This window comes from Pseudophryne corroboree, chromosome 10 (genome assembly GCF_028390025.1).
Source record: "Pseudophryne corroboree isolate aPseCor3 chromosome 10, aPseCor3.hap2, whole genome shotgun sequence".
Classification (NCBI taxonomy): Eukaryota; Metazoa; Chordata; class Amphibia; order Anura; family Myobatrachidae; genus Pseudophryne; species Pseudophryne corroboree.
Genome location: NC_086453.1, coordinates 6,618,418 through 6,636,467, shown reverse-complemented (window position 1 = coordinate 6,636,467; position 18,050 = coordinate 6,618,418). Strand labels below are relative to the sequence as shown.

At 51.7% G+C, this 18,050-nt stretch overlaps 1 protein-coding gene across 2 annotated transcripts in view; it reads right to left on the bottom strand.

The window, feature by feature from the left end:
* ECE1 (endothelin converting enzyme 1) overlaps nt 1-17,298 on the bottom strand; it is a 155,199-nt gene extending 137,901 nt beyond the window's left edge. The window contains exons 1-2 of one of the 2 annotated variants that reach the window (XM_063942053.1): nt 17,210-17,256; nt 431-474 (exon numbers count right to left, since the gene is read on the bottom strand). The gene's annotated coding sequence lies outside the window, so the exon portion shown is untranslated. Of the gene's footprint in view, nt 1-430; nt 475-17,209 lie in introns of both variants that reach the window. The other variant, XM_063942052.1, reaches the window with a different exon arrangement.
* Between the last annotated feature and the right edge of the window lie 752 nt (nt 17,299-18,050).

Genomic DNA, 18,050 nt, shown 5'->3' with positions numbered 1-18,050 from the left:
CAGGAGGATTTCTGACCAGTTCCCCCTCTAGATTGACCTTATTGAGAACTTTAATAAATATGACTCTATCCGTCCTTCCTATTCCATAAGAGGATTACTGCCAGAGTATCTAAGGTAAATTGGGCCCCAACTGTGCACCAACGATAAAAAACGGGTATACCCACACACATACAACTGATAATGCATTGTGAATTATAAAGTTATAGTAGCTAGATTGATAATCTAATGGATACACTTAGTTAGAATAACTTGTTATATGGTATATCAGGTAACCTGTTATGTACCCAAATATCTGTTATGAAATTATATCTTTCTTCTGCAGAGAAAAAATGTTAGTTGTTGATATAATTTGAACTTACAGTTAAAAAGTGCTTACTCTGAAAACACGAGAACATGAGAAGGTAATAACATCATATTAATAAATACTTACCGTTGAAGTGGACCATTTGTAGCAGTCATCTGAATATCCCAACTCTGAAAAAATAGAAACAAAGACAACAAAGGTAACTTAAACATATTGACCAACCCACAAGTGACACAGTAAATATACCACTATTTGCAATAGCTTTCCCAAGCAAGCCTGGGTTGGAACAATAACTGCTTGGGTGGAGGCACTCTGTCATAGCTCTTGAGTACCCCTTGAGGTGAAATAAGGGTTACATATATATATATATATATATATATATATATATATATATATATATATATATATCACAATCATTCAGTATATACATCAAATGCCATATATTCTACTATGGACATACCTCCATTAGTGATGAGCGGGTTCGGTTTCTCGGAAACCGAACCCCCCCGAACTTCACGCTTTTTACACGGGTCCGAGGCAGACTCGGATCTTCCCGCCTTGCTCGGTTAACCCGAGCGCGCCCGAACGTCATCATCCCGCTGTCGGATTCTCGCGAGGCTCGGATTCTATCGCGAGACTCGGATTCTATATAAGGAGCCGCGCGTTGCCGCCATTTTCACACGTGCATTGAGATTGATAGGGAGAGGACGTGGCTGGCGTCCTCTCCGTTTAGAGTAGACTAGAGAGTAGTAGAGACACTTGATTTACTAATTTTGGGGAGCATATTAGGAGTACTACTTGCTGATAGTGTGACCAGTGACCACCAGTTTAATTAACCCGTTCTCTGCCTGAAAAAAAACGATACACAGTGTGACACAGTCACATACCATATCTGTGCTCAGCCTCAGTGTGCCCTCAGTGTGCTGCATCATCTATGTAATACTGTATATCTGACTGTGCTGAGTGCTCACTGCTCACACAGCTTAATTGTGGGGGAGACTGGGGAGCAGTTATAGCAGGAGTACATATTTTAACAGTGCACACTTTTGCTGCCAGAGTGCCACTGCCAGTGCCAGTGTGACTGACCAGTGACCACTGACCACCAGTATATTGTGATTGTCTGCCTGAAAAAGTTAAACACTCGTCGTGTGGTGTTTTTATTCTATAAACGCATTCTGCTGACAGTGTCCAGCAGGTCCGTCATTATATAATATATACCTGTCCGGCTGCAGTAGTGATATATATATATATATATTTTTTATATCATTATCATCCAGTCTATATTAGCAGCAGACGCAGTACGGTAGTCCACGGCTGTAGCTACCTCTGTGTCGGCAGTCGCTCGTCCATCCATAAGTATACTAGTATCCATCATCTCCATTGTTTACCTGAGGTGCCTTTTAGTTGTGCCTATTAAAATATGGAGAACAAAAATGTTGAGGTTCCAAAAATAGGGAAAGATCAAGATCGACTTCCACCTCGTGCTGAAGCTGCTGCCACTAGTCATGTCCGAAACGATGAAATGCCAGCAACGTCGTCTGCCAAGGCCGATGCCCAATGTCATAGTACAGAGCATGTAAAATCCAAAACACCAAATATCAGTAAAAAAAGGACTCAAAAATCTAAAATAAAATTGTCAGAGGAGAAGCGTAAACTTGCCAATATGCCATTTACCACACGGAGTGGCAAGGAACGGCTGAGGCCCTGGCCTATGTTCATGGCTAGTGGTTCAGCTTCACATGAGGATGGAAGCACTCAGCCTCTCGCTAGAAAAATGAAAAGACTCAAGCTGGCAAAAGCACAGCAAAGAACTGTGCGTTCTTCGAAATCACAAATCCACAAGGAGAGTCCAATTGTGTCGTTTGCGATGCCTGACCTTCCCAACACTGGACGTGAAGAGCATGCGCCTTCCACCATTTGCACGCCCCCTGCAAGTGCTGGAAGGAGCACCCGCAGTCCAGTTCCTGATAGTCAGATTGAAGATGTCAGTGTTGAAGTACACCAGGATGAGGAGGATATGGGTGTTGCTGGCGCTGGGGAGGAAATTGACCAGGAGGATTCTGATGGTGAGGTGGTTTGTTTAAGTCAGGCACCCGGGGAGACACCTGTTGTCCGTGGGAGGAATAGGGCCATTGACATGCCTGGTGAAAATACAAAAAAAATCAGCTTTTCGGTGTGGAAGTATTTCAACAGAAATGCGGACATTTGTCAAGCCGTGTGTTGCCTTTGTCAAGCTGTAATAAGTAGGGGTAAGGACGTTAACCACCTCGGAACATCCTCCCTTATACGTCACCTGCAGCGCATTCATCATAAGTCAGTGACAAGTTCAAAAACTTTGGGCGACAGCGGAAGCAGTCCACTGACCAGTAAATCCCTTCCTCTTGTAACCAAGCTCACGCAAACCACCCCACCAACTCCCTCAGTGTCAATTTCCTCCTTCCCCAGGAATGCCAATAGTCCTGCAGGCCATGTCACTGGCAATTCTGACGAGTCCTCTCCTGCCTGGGATTCCTCCGATGCATCCTTGCGTGTAACGCCTACTGCTGCTGGCGCTGCTGTTGTTGCTGCTGGGAGTCGATGGTCATCCCAGAGGGGAAGTCGTACTCGTAAGACCACTTTTACTACTTCCACCAAGCAATTGACTGTCCAACAGTCCTTTGCGAGGAAGATGAAATATCACAGCAGTCATCCTGCTGCAAAGCGGATAACTGAGGCCTTGGCATCCTGGGCGGTGAGAAACGTGGTTCCGGTATCCATCATTACTGCAGAGCCAACTAGAGACTTGTTGGAGGTACTGTGTCCCCGGTACCAAATACCATCTAGGTTCCATTTCTCTAGGCAGGCGATACCGAAAATGTACACAGACCTCAGAAAAAGACTCACCAGTGTCCTAAAAAATGCAGTTGTAACCAATGTTCACTTAACCACGGACATGTGGACAAGTGGAGCAGGGCAGGCTCAGGACTATATGACTGTGACAGCCCACTGGGTAGATGTATGGACTCCCGCCGCAAGAACAGCAGCGGAGGCACCAGTAGCAGCATCTCGCAAACGCCAACTCTTTCCTAGGCAGGCTACGCTTTGTATCACCGCTTTCCAGAATACGCACACAGCTAAAAACCTCTTACGGCAACTGAGGAAGATCATCGCAGAATGGCTTACCCCAATTGGACTCTCCTGTGGATTTGTGGCATCGGACAACGCCAGCAATATTGTGTGTGCATTAAATCTGGGCAAATTCCAGCACGTCCCATGTTTTGCACATACCTTGAATTTGGTGGTGCAGAATTATTTAAAAAACGAGAGGGGCGTGCAAGAGATGCTGTCGGTGGCCAGAAGAATTGCGGGACACTTTCGGCGTACAGGCACCACGTACAGAAGACTGGAGCACCACCAAAAACGCCTGAACCTGCCCTGCCATCATCTGAAGCAAGAAGTGGTAACGAGGTGGAATTCAACCCTCTATATGCATCAGAGGTTGTTGGAGCATCAAAAGGCCATTCAAGCCTATACAACTGAGCACGATATAGGAGGTGGAATGCACCTGTCTCAAGCGCAGTGGAGAATGATTTCAACGTTGTGCAAGGTTCTGCAACCTTTTGAACTTGCCACACGTGAAGTCAGTTCAGACACTGCCAGCCTGAGTCAGGTCATTCCCCTCATCAGGCTTTTGCAGAAGAAGCTGGAGACATTGAAGGAGGAGCTAACACAGAGCGATTCCGCTAGGCATGTGGGACTTGTGGATGGAGCCCTTAATTCGCTTAACAAGGATTCACGGGTGGTCAATCTGTTGAAATCAGAGCACTACATTTTGGCCACCGTGCTCGATCCTAGATTTAAACCTACCTTGGATCTCTCTTTCCGGCAGACACAAGTCTGCAGGGGTTCAAAGAACTGCTGGTGACAAAATTGTCAAGTCAAGCGGAACGCGACCTGTCAACATCTCCTCCTTCACATTCTCCCACAACTGGGGGTGCGAGGAAAAGGCTCAGAATTCCGAGCCCCAGGGGCGGATCCAGAAGAAAATGATAGGGGGGGCACCATGGAAGGGGCAAGTACATTTGCGTGCGGCTGCGTGAGGTGGCGCTTCTTATACAATGCCCACAGTTGTAGCGCTCGTTATGCAATGTTCACTGTACTGGTAGTGCCCCTTATATAGACCACATAGTAGTGGTGCCCCTTATGCAATGCCCGTATTGCCCCCAGTAGTAATGTTGCCTGTAGTAATGCCCCCAGTCATTATGCCCCCAGTGGTAATTTCCCTGCAGTCATGACCCCAGTAGTTTACCCCCCCTTTAGTTTAGCCCCCAAGTAGTAATGCCCCTGTAGTTAAGCCGCCAGTAGTAATGCCCCTGTAGTTACACCGCCAGTAGTTAGCACCTTTGTAGTTGGCCCCCAGTAATAGTCCCCCAGTAGTTGGCCCCCAGTAGATGCCCCCCCAGTAATAATGTCCCCCAGCAGTTTGCCCCCAGTAGATGCCCCCTAATAATAATGTCCTCCAGTAGTTTGCCCCCAGTAGTAATGCCCCTTAGGAGTTTGCCCCCAATAGATGACCCGCCAGTAGTAATGCCCCCAGTAGATGCCCCCCAGTAATAATGCCCCCAGTAGATGCCCCCCAGGAAAAATGTCCCCCAGTAGCTGCCCCCAATAGATGACCCCCCAGTAGTAATGCCCCCCTACGAGTTTGCCCCAATAGATGACCCCCCTGTAGTAATGCCCCCAGTAGATGGCCCCCAGTAGCTGCCCCCAATAGATGACCCCTCAGTAGTGATGCCCCCAGTAGATGCCCCAGTTATAATGCCCCCAGTAGTTTGACCCCCAGTAGTAATGCCCCTTGTTGATGCCCCCCAGTAGTAATGTCCCCCATAGTTAGCCCCCAGTAGTAATGTCCCCCATAGTTAGCCCCCCAGTAGTAATGTCCCCCATAGTTAGCCCCCAGTAGTAATGTCCCCCATAGTTAGCCCCCAGTAGTAATGTCCCCCATAGTTAGCCCCCCAGTAGTAATGTCCCCCATAGTTAGCCCCCCAGTAGTAATGTCCCCCATAGTTAGCCCCCAGTAGTAATGTCCCCCATAGTTAGCCCCCAGTAGTAATGTCCCCCATAGTTAGCCCCCAGTAGTAATGTCCCCCATAGTTAGCCCCCAGTAGTAATGTCCCCCATAGTTAGCCCCCAGTAGTAATGTCCCCCATAGTTAGCCCCCAGTAGATGCATTAAGGAAATAAAAAACATACTTACCGAGCCCCGTTCCCGCGCCGCTGCAGTCCTCCTCCTGGCGTCCGCTCCTCAGTCACTCAGCACTATCAGAGAGACGTCATGACTGACGTCTCTCCCATAGCGCACAGTGACAGCGCCGGAAGCCGGAGCTCAGTACTGAGCTCCTGCCTCCGGCTGCCGCTGTGCAGTGAGACGGGCGCCCGCTGGTAACACAATCTCAGCGGGCGCCCGTCATCTCCGTATGCGGCGGCGGCGGCACGGGGGGGGGTGTGTTCCCAAATGACAGGGGGGGCACGGGCCCGAGTGCCCCCCCCCTAAATCCGCCACTGCCGAGCCCACCCGCTGGCGGTGATGCAGGGCAGTCTGGAGCGACTGCTGATGCTGACATCTGGTCTGGACTGAAGGACCTGACAACGATTACGGACATGTCGTCTACTGTCACTGCATATGATTCTCTCCCCATTGAAAGAATGGTGGAGGATTATATGAGTGACCGCATCCAAGTAGGCACGTCAGACAGTCCATACTTATACTGGCAGGAAAAAGAGGCAATTTGGAGGCCCTTGCACAAACTGGCTTTATTCTACCTAAGTTGCCCTCCCACAAGTGTGTACTCCGAAAGAGTGTTTAGTGCCGCCGCTCACCTTGTCAGCAATCGGCGTACGAGGTTACATCCAGAAAATGTGGAGAAGATGATGTTCATTAAAATGAATTATAAGCAATTCCTCCGCGGAGACATTGACCAGCAGCAATTGCCTCCACAAAGTACACAGGGAGCTGAGATGGTGGATTCCAGTGGGGACGAATTGATAATCTGTGAGGAGGGGGATGTACGCGGTGATATATCGGAGGGTGAAGATGAGGTGGACATCTTGCCTCTGTAGAGCCAGTTTGTGCAAGGAGAGATTAATTGCTTCTTTTTTGGGGGGGTCCAAACCAACCCGTCATATCAGTCACAGTCGTGTGGCAGACCCTGTCACTGAAATGATGGGTTGGTTAAAGTGTGCATGTCCTGTTTATACAACATAAGGGTGGGTGGGAGGGCCCAAGGACAATTCCATCTTGCACCTCTTTTCTTTCATTTTTCTTTGCGTCATGTGCTGTTTGGGGGGTGTTTTTTGGAAGGGCCATCCTGCGTGACACTGCAGTGCCACTCCTAGATGGGCCAGGTGTTTGTGTCGGCCACTAGGGTCGCTTAGCTTACTCACACAGCTACCTCATTGCGCCTCTTTTTTTCTTTGCGTCATGTGCTGTTTGGGGAGTGTTTTTTGGAAGGGCCATCCTGCGTGATACTGCAGTGCCACTCCTAGATGGGCCAGGTGTTTGTGTCGGCCACTTGGGTCGCTTAGCTTAGCCATCCAGCGACCTCGGTGCAAATTTTAGGACTAAAAATAATATTGTGAGGTGTGAGGTGTTCAGAATAGACTGAAAATGAGTGGAAATTATGGTTATTGAGGTTAATAATACTTTGGGATCAAAATGATCCCCAAATTCTATGATTTAAGCTGTTTTTTAGGGTTTTTTGAAAAAAACACCCGAATCCAAAACACACCCGAATCCGACAAAAAAAATTCGGTGAGGTTTTGCCAAAACGCGTTCGAACCCAAAACACGGCCGCGGAACCGAACCCAAAACCCGAAAAATTTCCGGTGCTCATCACTAACCTCCATGTCACACCACCCTACCGAGAGCCATGTACAGCTAAACTTCTAGGAACATATCAGAGGGGTAGAGACAGGACAGAGCAATGTTCTGCAGGTTACTAGAGAGGCCAGTAATGTAATAATCTGCAGAATATATCACTATGTACCTGTCAGGGGGTGGATGGGACAGAGCAATGTTCTGCAGGTTACTAGAGAGGCCAGTAATGTAATAATCTGCAGAATATATATCACTATGTACCTGTCAGGGGGTGGATGGGACAGAGCAATGTTCTGCAGATCACTAGAGAGGCCAGTAATGTAATAATCTGCAGAATATATCACTATGTACCTGTCAGGGGTTAGATGGGACAGAGCAATGTTCTGCAGGTTACTAGAGAGGCCAGTAATGTAATAATCTGCAGAATATATCACTATGTACCTGTCAGGGGGTGGATGGGACAGAGCAATGTTCTGCAGGTTACTAGAGAGGTCAGTAATGTAATAATCTGCAGAATATATCACTATGTACCTGTCAGGGGGTGGATGGGACAGAGCAATGTTCTGCAGATCACTAGAGAGGCCAGTAATGTAATAATCTGCAGAATATATCACTATGTACCTGTCAGGGGGTAGATAGGACAGAGTAATGTTCTGCAGATCACTAGAGAGGTCAGTAATGTAATAATCTGCAGAATATATCACTATGTACCTGTCAGGGGGTAGAGAAGGGACAGAGCAATGTTCTGCAGGCCACTACAGAAACACTTCCTGCAGATTATTACATATATAAACGCTACGTGAACCTGACATTTAGGACAATGTATGGGAATAACGCGGAGCGTTGGCAGGGGAGGTGTTTTATGATCTCCCAATCGCAGCGTACGAGGTATTTGTTTTACACAAGAGACTGAGAAAGGTAAATATTCAGCCAGTTCCACAAAACACAGAACAGATGTAACCGCTCTCACTGCGGGCGTGAGTAATTACACCCGCTATCGGGTAACTGCGGCAAGTGTGCAAAGCTCCATAGACATTACATTATGCGATCGCACCCAGCCGCTGCCGCAATGCGTACACACACATCGCAGCAGAGGGGACGCTACATCTGTGTGTGGGTATTTATCATTACACCCAGTCTGCGCTCCGATGTTTCCATAAAGACTTACAAGCTCATTTATCAGTGATAAAACTCACTACATATGATAAGTGGTGCTCCAGCCAATCAGATCCTGTCATGTGTTCCGTTCCATCTAATAAAAATGACAATGGGGAGCTGATTGACTGGATCAGCATTTCACATTCACACAGATCTATCACTCGTTGATAAATGGCCTCCTTAATGACGCAAGAGGAAATCAGGGCGTTACAGAGGCACCAAACAGCAGAGAGGCATGATCCCTAAACAGCGATACTGACCACCAGAGGGGAGCGACCGTGCTGCCGGGGGCACATTTACTACACACAGAGCACGTACTATCCCATCATCTAACACTGCGCTGCAGCCATACATGCCCCTCTGTCACCATTCACCAGCGCATTACCACTCACACACAGATACCAGGGTAACACACACACAGGCTGCCCACACAGTGTAGATGATCGGGGTAGGTACACCTACAGCCAGATACCAGGGTAACACACACAGGCTGCCCACACAGTGTAGATGGTCGGGGTAGGTACACCTACAGCCAGATACCAGGGTACACACACAGGCTGCCACACAGTGTAGATGGCCGGGGTAGGTACACCTACAGCCAGATACCAGGGTACACACACAGGCTGCCACACAGTGTAGATGGCCGGGGTAGGTACACCTACAGCCAGATACCAGGGTACACACACACAGGCTGCCACACAGTGTAGATGGCCGGGGTAGGTACACCTACAGCCAGATACCAGGGTACACACATACAGGCTGCCACACAGTGTAGATGGCCGGGGTAGGTACACCTACAGCCAGATACCAGGGTAACACACACAGGCTGCCCACACAGTGTAGATGGCCGGGGTAGGTACATCTACAGCCAGATACCAGGGTAACACACACAAGCTGCCCACACAGTGTAGATGGCCGGGGTAGGTACACCTACAGCCAGATACCAGGGTACACACACACATACAGGCTGCCCACACAGTGTAGATGGCCGGGGTAGGTACACCTACAGCCAGATACCAGGGTAACACACACAGGCTGCCCACACAGTGTAGATGGTCGGGGTAGGTACACCTACAGCCAGATACCAGGGTAACCACACACAGGCTACCCACACAGTGTAGATGGCCGGGGTAGGTACACCTACAGCCAGATACCAGGGTAACACACATACAGGCTGCCCACACAGTACAGATGGCCGGGGTAGGTACACCTACAGCCAGATACCAGGGTAACACACATACAGGCTGCCCCACACAGTGTAGATGGCCGGGGTAGGTACACCTACAGCCAGATACCAGGGTAACACACACAGGCTGCCCACACAGTGTAGATGGCCGGGGTAGGTACACCTACAGCCAGATACCAGGGTAACACACATACAGGCTGCCCACACAGTGTAGATGGCCAGGGTAGGTACACCTACAGCCAGATACCAGGGTAACACACACACACAGGCTGCCCACACAGTGTAGATGGTCGGGGTAGGTACACCTACAGCCAGATACCAGGGTAACACACACAGGCTGCCCACACAGTGTAGATGGCCGGGGTAGGTACACCTACAGCCAGATACCAGGGTAACACACATACAGGCTGCCCACACAGTACAGATGGCCGGGGTAGGTACACCTACAGCCAGATACCAGGGTAACACACACACAGGCTGCCCACACAGTGTAGATGGCCGGGGTAGGTACACCTACAGCCAGATACCAGGGTAACACACACAGGCTGCCCACACAGTGTAGATGGCCGGGGTAGGTACACCTACAGCCAGATACCAGGGTAACACACAGGCTGCCCACACAGTGTAGATGGCCGGGGTAGGTACACCTACAGCCAGATACCAGGGTAACACACACACAGGCTGCCCACACAGTGTAGATGGCCGGGGTAGGTACACCTACAGCCAGATACCAGGGTACACACACAGGCTGCCACACAGTGTAGATGGCCGGGGTAGGTACACCTACAGCCAGATACCAGGGTACACACACACACACAGGCTGCCCACACAGTGTTGATGGCCGGGGTAGGTACACCTACAGCCAGATACCAGGGCACACACACATACAGGCTGCCCACACAGTGTAGATGGCCGGGGTAGGTACACCTACAGCCAGATACCAGGGTAACACAGTGTAGATGGCCAGGGTAGGTACACCTACAGCCAGATACCAGGGTAACACACACAGGCTGCCCACACAGTGTAGATGATCGGGGTAGGTACACCTACAGCCAGATACCAGGGTAACACACACAGGCTGTACACACAGTGTAGATGGCCGGGGTAGGTACACCTACAGCCAGATACCAGGGTAACACACACAGGCTGCCCACACAGTGTAGATGGCCGGGGTAGGTACACCTACAGCCAGATACCAGGGTACACACACACACACACATACAGGCTGCCACACAGTGTAGATGGCCGGGGTAGGTACACCTACAGCCAGATACCAGGGTAACACACACAGGCTGCCACACAGTGTACATGGCCGGGGTAGGTACACCTACAGCCAGATACCAGGGTAACACACATACAGGCTGCCCACACAGTGTAGATGGCCGGGGTAGGTACACCTACAGCCAGATACCAGGGTAACACACACAGGCTGCCCACACAGTGTAGATGGCCGGGGTAGGTACACCTACAGCCAGATACCAGGGTAACACACATACAGGCTGCCCACACAGTGTAGATGGCCGGGGTAGGTACACCTACAGCCAGATACCAGGGTAACACACACACACAGGCTGCCCACACAGTGTAGATGGTCGGGGTAGGTACACCTACAGCCAGATACCAGGGTAACACACACAGGCTGCCCACACAGTGTAGATGGCCGGGGTAGGTACACCTACAGCCAGATACCAGGGTAACACACATACAGGCTGCCCACACAGTACAGATGGCCGGGGTAGGTACACCTACAGCCAGATACCAGGGTAACACACACACAGGCTGCCCACACAGTGTAGATGGCCGGGGTAGGTACACCTACAGCCAGATACCAGGGTAACACACACAGGCTGCCCACACAGTGTAGATGGCCGGGGTAGGTACACCTACAGCCAGATACCAGGGTAACACACAGGCTGCCCACACAGTGTAGATGGCCGGGGTAGGTACACCTACAGCCCGATACCAGGGTAACACACACAGGCTGCCCACACAGTACAGATGGTCGGGGTAGGTTCACCTACAGCCAGATACCAGGGTACACACACACACACACAAGCTGCCCACACAGTGTAGATGGCCGGGGTAGGTACACCTACAGCCAGATACCAGGGTAACACACAGGCTGCCCACACAGTGTAGATGGCCGGGGTAGGTACACCTACAGCCAGATACCAGGGTACCACACAGGCTGCCCACACAGTGTAGATGGCCGGGGTAGGTACACCTACAGCCAGATACCAGGGTAACACACATACAGGCTGCCCACACAGTACAGATGGCCGGGGTAGGTACACCTACAGCCAGATACCAGGGTAACACACATACAGGCTGCCCACACAGTGTAGATGGTCGGGGTAGGTACACCTACAGCCAGATACCAGGGTACACACACAGGCTGCCCACACAGTGTAGATGGCCGGGGTAGGTACACCTACAGCCAGATACCAGGGTAACGCACACACAGGCTGCCCACACAGTGTAGATGGCCGGGGTAGGTACACCTACAGCCAGATACCAGGGTACACACACAGGCTGCCCACACAGTGTAGATGGCCGGGGTAGGTACACCTACAGCCAGATACCAGGGTAACACACAGGCTGCCCACACAGTGTAGATGGCCGGGGTAGGTACACCTACAGCCAGATACCAGGGTAACACAGGCTGCCCACACAGTACAGATGGTCGGGGTAGGTACACCTACAGCCAGATACCAGGGTACACACACACACACACACAAGCTGCCCACACAGTGTAGATAATCGGGGTAGGTACACCTACAGCCAGATACCAGGGTACACACACAGGCTGCCCACACAGTGTAGATGGCCGGGGTAGGTACACCTACAGCCAGATACCAGGGTAACACACACAGGCTGCCCACACAGTGTAGATGGCCGGGGTAGGTACACCTACAGCCAGATACCAGGGTAACACACAGGCTGCCCACACAGTACAGATGGTCGGGGTAGGTACACCTACAGCCAGATACCAGGGTACACACACACACAAGCTGCCCACACAGTGTAGATAATCGGGGTAGGTACACCTACAGCCAGATACCAGGGTAACACACAGGCTGCCACACAGTGTAGATGGCCGGGGTAGGTACACCTACAGCCAGATACCAGGGTAACACACACAGGCTGCCCACACAGTGTAGATGGCCGGGGTAGGTACACCTACAGCCAGATACCAGGGTACACACAGGCTGCCCACACAGTGTAGATGGCCGGGGTAGGTACACCTACAGCCAGATACCAGGGTAACACACACACAGGCTGCCCACACAGTGTAGATGGCCGGGGTAGGTACACCTACAGCCAGATACCAGGGTAACACACACAGGCTGCACACACAGTGTAGATGGTCGGGGTAGGTACACCTACAGCCAGATACCAGGGTAACACACACAGGCTACCCACACAGTGTAGATGGCCGGGGTAGGTACACCTACAGCCAGATACCAGGGTAACACACACAGGCTACCCACACAGTGTAGATGGCCGGGGTAGGTACACCTACAGCCAGATACCAGGGTAACACACATACAGGCTGCCCACACAGTACAGATGGCCGGGGTAGGTACACCTACAGCCAGATACCAGGGTAACACACATACAGGCTGCCCCACACAGTGTAGATGGCCGGGGTAGGTACACCTACAGCCAGATACCAGGGTAACACACACAGGCTGCCCACACAGTGTAGATGGCCGGGGTAGGTACACCTACAGCCAGATACCAGGGTAACACACACATAGGCTGCCCACACAGTGTAGATGGCCGGGGTAGGTACACCTACAGCCAGATACCAGGGTAACACACACACACACAGGCTGCCCACACAGTGTAGATGGTCGGGGTAGGTACACCTACAGCCAGATACCAGGGTAACACACACAGGCTGCCCACACAGTGTAGATGGCCGGGGTAGGTACACCTACAGCCAGATACCAGGGTAACACACATACAGGCTGCCCACACAGTACAGATGGCCGGGGTAGGTACACCTACAGCCAGATACCAGGGTAACACACACACAGGCTGCCCACACAGTGTAGATGGCCGGGGTAGGTACACCTACAGCCAGATACCAGGGTAACACACACAGGCTGCCCACACAGTGTAGATGGCCGGGGTAGGTACACCTACAGCCAGATACCAGGGTAACACACAGGCTGCCCACACAGTGTAGATGGCCGGGGTAGGTACACCTACAGCCAGATACCAGGGTAACACACACAGGCTGCCCACACAGTACAGATGGTCGGGGTAGGTACACCTACAGCCAGATACCAGGGTACACACACACAAGCTGCCCACACAGTGTAGATGGCCGGGGTAGGTACACCTACAGCCAGATACCAGGGTAACACACAGGCTGCCCACACAGTGTAGATGGCCGGGGTAGGTACACCTACAGCCAGATACCAGGGTACCACACAGGCTGCCCACACAGTGTAGATGGCCGGGGTAGGTACACCTACAGCCAGATACCAGGGTAACACACATACAGGCTGCCCACACAGTACAGATGGTCGGGGTAGGTACACCTACAGCCAGATACCAGGGTAACACACATACAGGCTGCCCACACAGTACAGATGGCCGGGGTAGGTACACCTACAGCCAGATACCAGGGTAACACACATACAGGCTGCCCACACAGTGTAGATGGTCGGGGTAGGTACACCTACAGCCAGATACCAGGGTACACACACAGGCTGCCCACACAGTGTAGATGGCCGGGGTAGGTACACCTACAGCCAGATACCAGGGTAACGCACACACAGGCTGCCCACACAGTGTAGATGGCCGGGGTAGGTACACCTACAGCCAGATACCAGGGTAACACACAGGCTGCCCACACAGTGTAGATGGCCGGGGTAGGTACACCTACAGCCAGATACCAGGGTAACACACAGGCTGCCCACACAGTACAGATGGTCGGGGTAGGTACACCTACAGCCAGATACCAGGGTACACACACACACAACCTGCCCACACAGTGTAGATAATCGGGGTAGGTACACCTACAGCCAGATACCAGGGTACACACACAGGCTGCCCACACAGTGTAGATGGCCGGGGTAGGTACACCTACAGCCAGATACCAGGGTAACACACAGGCTGCCCACACAGTACAGATGGTCGGGGTAGGTACACCTACAGCCAGATACCAGGGTACACACACACACACACAAGCTGCCCACACAGTGTAGATAATCGGGGTAGGTACACCTACAGCCAGATACCAGGGTAACACACAGGCTGCCACACAGTGTAGATGGCCGGGGTAGGTACACCTACAGCCAGATACCAGGGTAACACACACAGGCTGCCCACACAGTGTAGATGGCCGGGGTAGGTACACCTACAGCCAGATACCAGGGTACACAGGCTGCCCACACAGTGTAGATGGCCGGGGTAGGTACACCTACAGCCAGATACCAGGGTAACACACACACAGGCTGCCCACACAGTGTAGATGGCCGGGGTAGGTACACCTACAGCCAGATACCAGGGTAACACACACAGGCTGCCACACAGTCTAGATAGCCGGGGTAGGTACACCTACAGCCAGATACCAGGGTAACACACACAGGCTGCACACACAGTGTAGATGGTCGGGGTAGGTACACCTACAGCCAGATACCAGGGTAACACACACAGGCTACCCACACAGTGTAGATGGCCGGGGTAGGTACACCTACAGCCAGATACCAGGGTAACACACACAGGCTGCCCACACAGTGTATATGGCCGGGGTAGGTACACCTACAGCCAGATACCAGGGTAACACACATACAGGCTGCCCACACAGTGTAGATGGTCGGGGTAGGTACACCTACAGCCAGATACCAGGGTAACACACACAGGCTGCCACACAGTGTATATGGCCGGGGTAGGTACACCTACAGCCAGATACCAGGGTAACACATACAGGCTGCCCACACAGTGTAGATGGCCGGGGTAGGTACACCTACAGCCAGATACCAGGGTAACACACACAGGCTACCACACAGTGTAGATGGCCAGGGTAGGTACACCTACAGCCAGATACCAGGGTAACACACACAGGCTGCCCACACAGTGTATATGGCCGGGGTAGGTACACCTACAGCCAGATACCAGGGTAACACACATACAGGCTGCCCACACAGTGTAGATGGCCGGGGTAGGTACACCTGCAGCCAGATACCAGGGTAACACACATACAGGCTGCCCACACAGTGTAGATGGCCGGGGTAGGTACACCTACAGCCAGATACCAGGGTAACACACACAGGCTGCCCACACAGTACAGATGGCCAGGGTAGGTACACCTACAGCCAGATACCAGGGTACACACACACAGGCTGCCACACAGTGTAGATCGGGGTAGGTACACCTACAGCCAGATACCAGGGTAACACACACAGGCTGCCACACAGTGTAGATGGCCGGGGTAGGTACACCTACAGCCAGATACCAGGGTAACACACACAGGCTGCCCACACAGTGTATATGGCCGGGGTAGGTACACCTACAGCCAGATACCAGGGTAACACACATACAGGCTGCCCACACAGTGTAGATGGCCGGGGTAGGTACACCTGCAGCCAGATACCAGGGTAACACATACAGGCTGCCCACACAGTGTAGATGGCCGGGGTAGGTACACCTACAGCCAGATACCAGGGTAACACACACAGGCTGCCCACACAGTACAGATGGCCGGGGTAGGTACACCTACAGCCAGATACCAGGGTACACACACACAGGCTGCCCACACAGAGTAGATGATTGGGGTTGGTACACCTACAGCCAGATACCAGGGTACACACACACAGGCTGCCCACACAGTGTAGATGATTGGGGTTGGTACACCTACAGCCAGATACCAGGGTACACACACAGGCTGCCCACACAGTACAGATGGCCGGGGTAGGTACACCTACAGCCAGATACCAGGGTACACACACACAGGCTGCCCACACAGTGTAGATGATTGGGGTTGGTACACCTACAGCCAGATACCAGGGTACACACACAGGCTGCCCACACAGTACAGATGGCCGGGGTAGGTACACCTACAGCCAGATACCAGGGTACACACACACAGGCTGCCCACACAGTGTAGATGATTGGGGTAGGTACACCTACAGCCAGATACCAGGGTACACACACACAGGCTGCCCACACAGTGTATATGGCCAGGGTAGGTACACCTACAGCCAGATTACACCCAGCTCAGGAGCAGTAATCCCCTTCATGTCAGGAACAGAGAATCCAGACTTCAGTAGTGATAATGAGAATAACGAGCTACCGCATAACTCACCTGACATACAGCAATTACCCCAACTACATGCAATATACCAGCATACTAACCCCAAACAGGTCATGTTTTGAGGATTTCCTTCTGTGGAAGCAGGCGATATAAATACTGACGCAGCAACATAGATGAACTCACCTGTGCATGATTAAAGGCACCCAGAAAACATGACCTGTTGGTAGTACTAGAGGACTGGAGACCCACTGACAAAGGCTAATACACCAGAGTACCTCCGCTGCTCTCAGCAATAGGAGTACCGCCATCTACACAGCAAAGGCATGGAAATATACAGCACAACAGAGGCTGACATAAAGGGAAACATGCCCATAGGTACTAAGCACACCACAGTGGTATAGGTGTAATCATTACAGCATATAGTGGGGGCACTCACCAGATCAGAGACCCTCATCCATGTAGCACTGCACAGCAGCCAGCCAGAGGGATATCCTTATAGATTCCCCTCCCTGCTCTCATTTACTGCAGGTGCAGAGCATAACGAGCTGCAATCATTTACTGCAGGTGCAGAGCATAACGAGCTGCAATCATTTACTGCAGGTGCAGAGCATAACGAGCTGCAATCATTTACTGCAGGTGCAGAGCATAACGAGCTGCTCTCATTTACTGCAGGTGCAGAGCATAACGAGCTGCAATCATTTACTGCAGGTGCAGAGCATAACGAGCTGCAATCATTTACTGCAGGTGCAGAGCATAACGAGCTGCACTCATTTACTGCAGGTGCAGAGCATAACGAGCTGCACTCATTTACTGCAGGTGCAGAGCATAACGAGCTGCACTCATTAGCGGATTCATGTCACTATTCACCTGCAGCGCCCCTCCTAGGAGGAGGAAGAGGAGAGATAGATGGGCAGGTGTTACTAACAGTGGGACGTCTATCAGAGCCGCTGCGTCCTGGTCTGTCACACCGCAGGCACCATTTCTTACACGGTATTTTCTGTAATTTATCAAAAAGAATAACCGCTGCGCGAGCCTCGTGCCTCCCAGCGATACCGGCCCAGGACAAAGGGGTTATTAGGAGTCAGCAGTAGTTTTGCAAAAAACACAAAAACTGCTACTGATATACGGGATCATTCCGACCCGTTTGCAGCACAGCGGTTCTTCGCTGTGGTGCAAACGGGTCGGCAATGCGCACACGCGTCGTTGCCCGCAACGACCAGAAGAAAGAAGAACATGATCGCTAGCGCAATTGCAAGAAGATTGATGGTGGGGAGGCG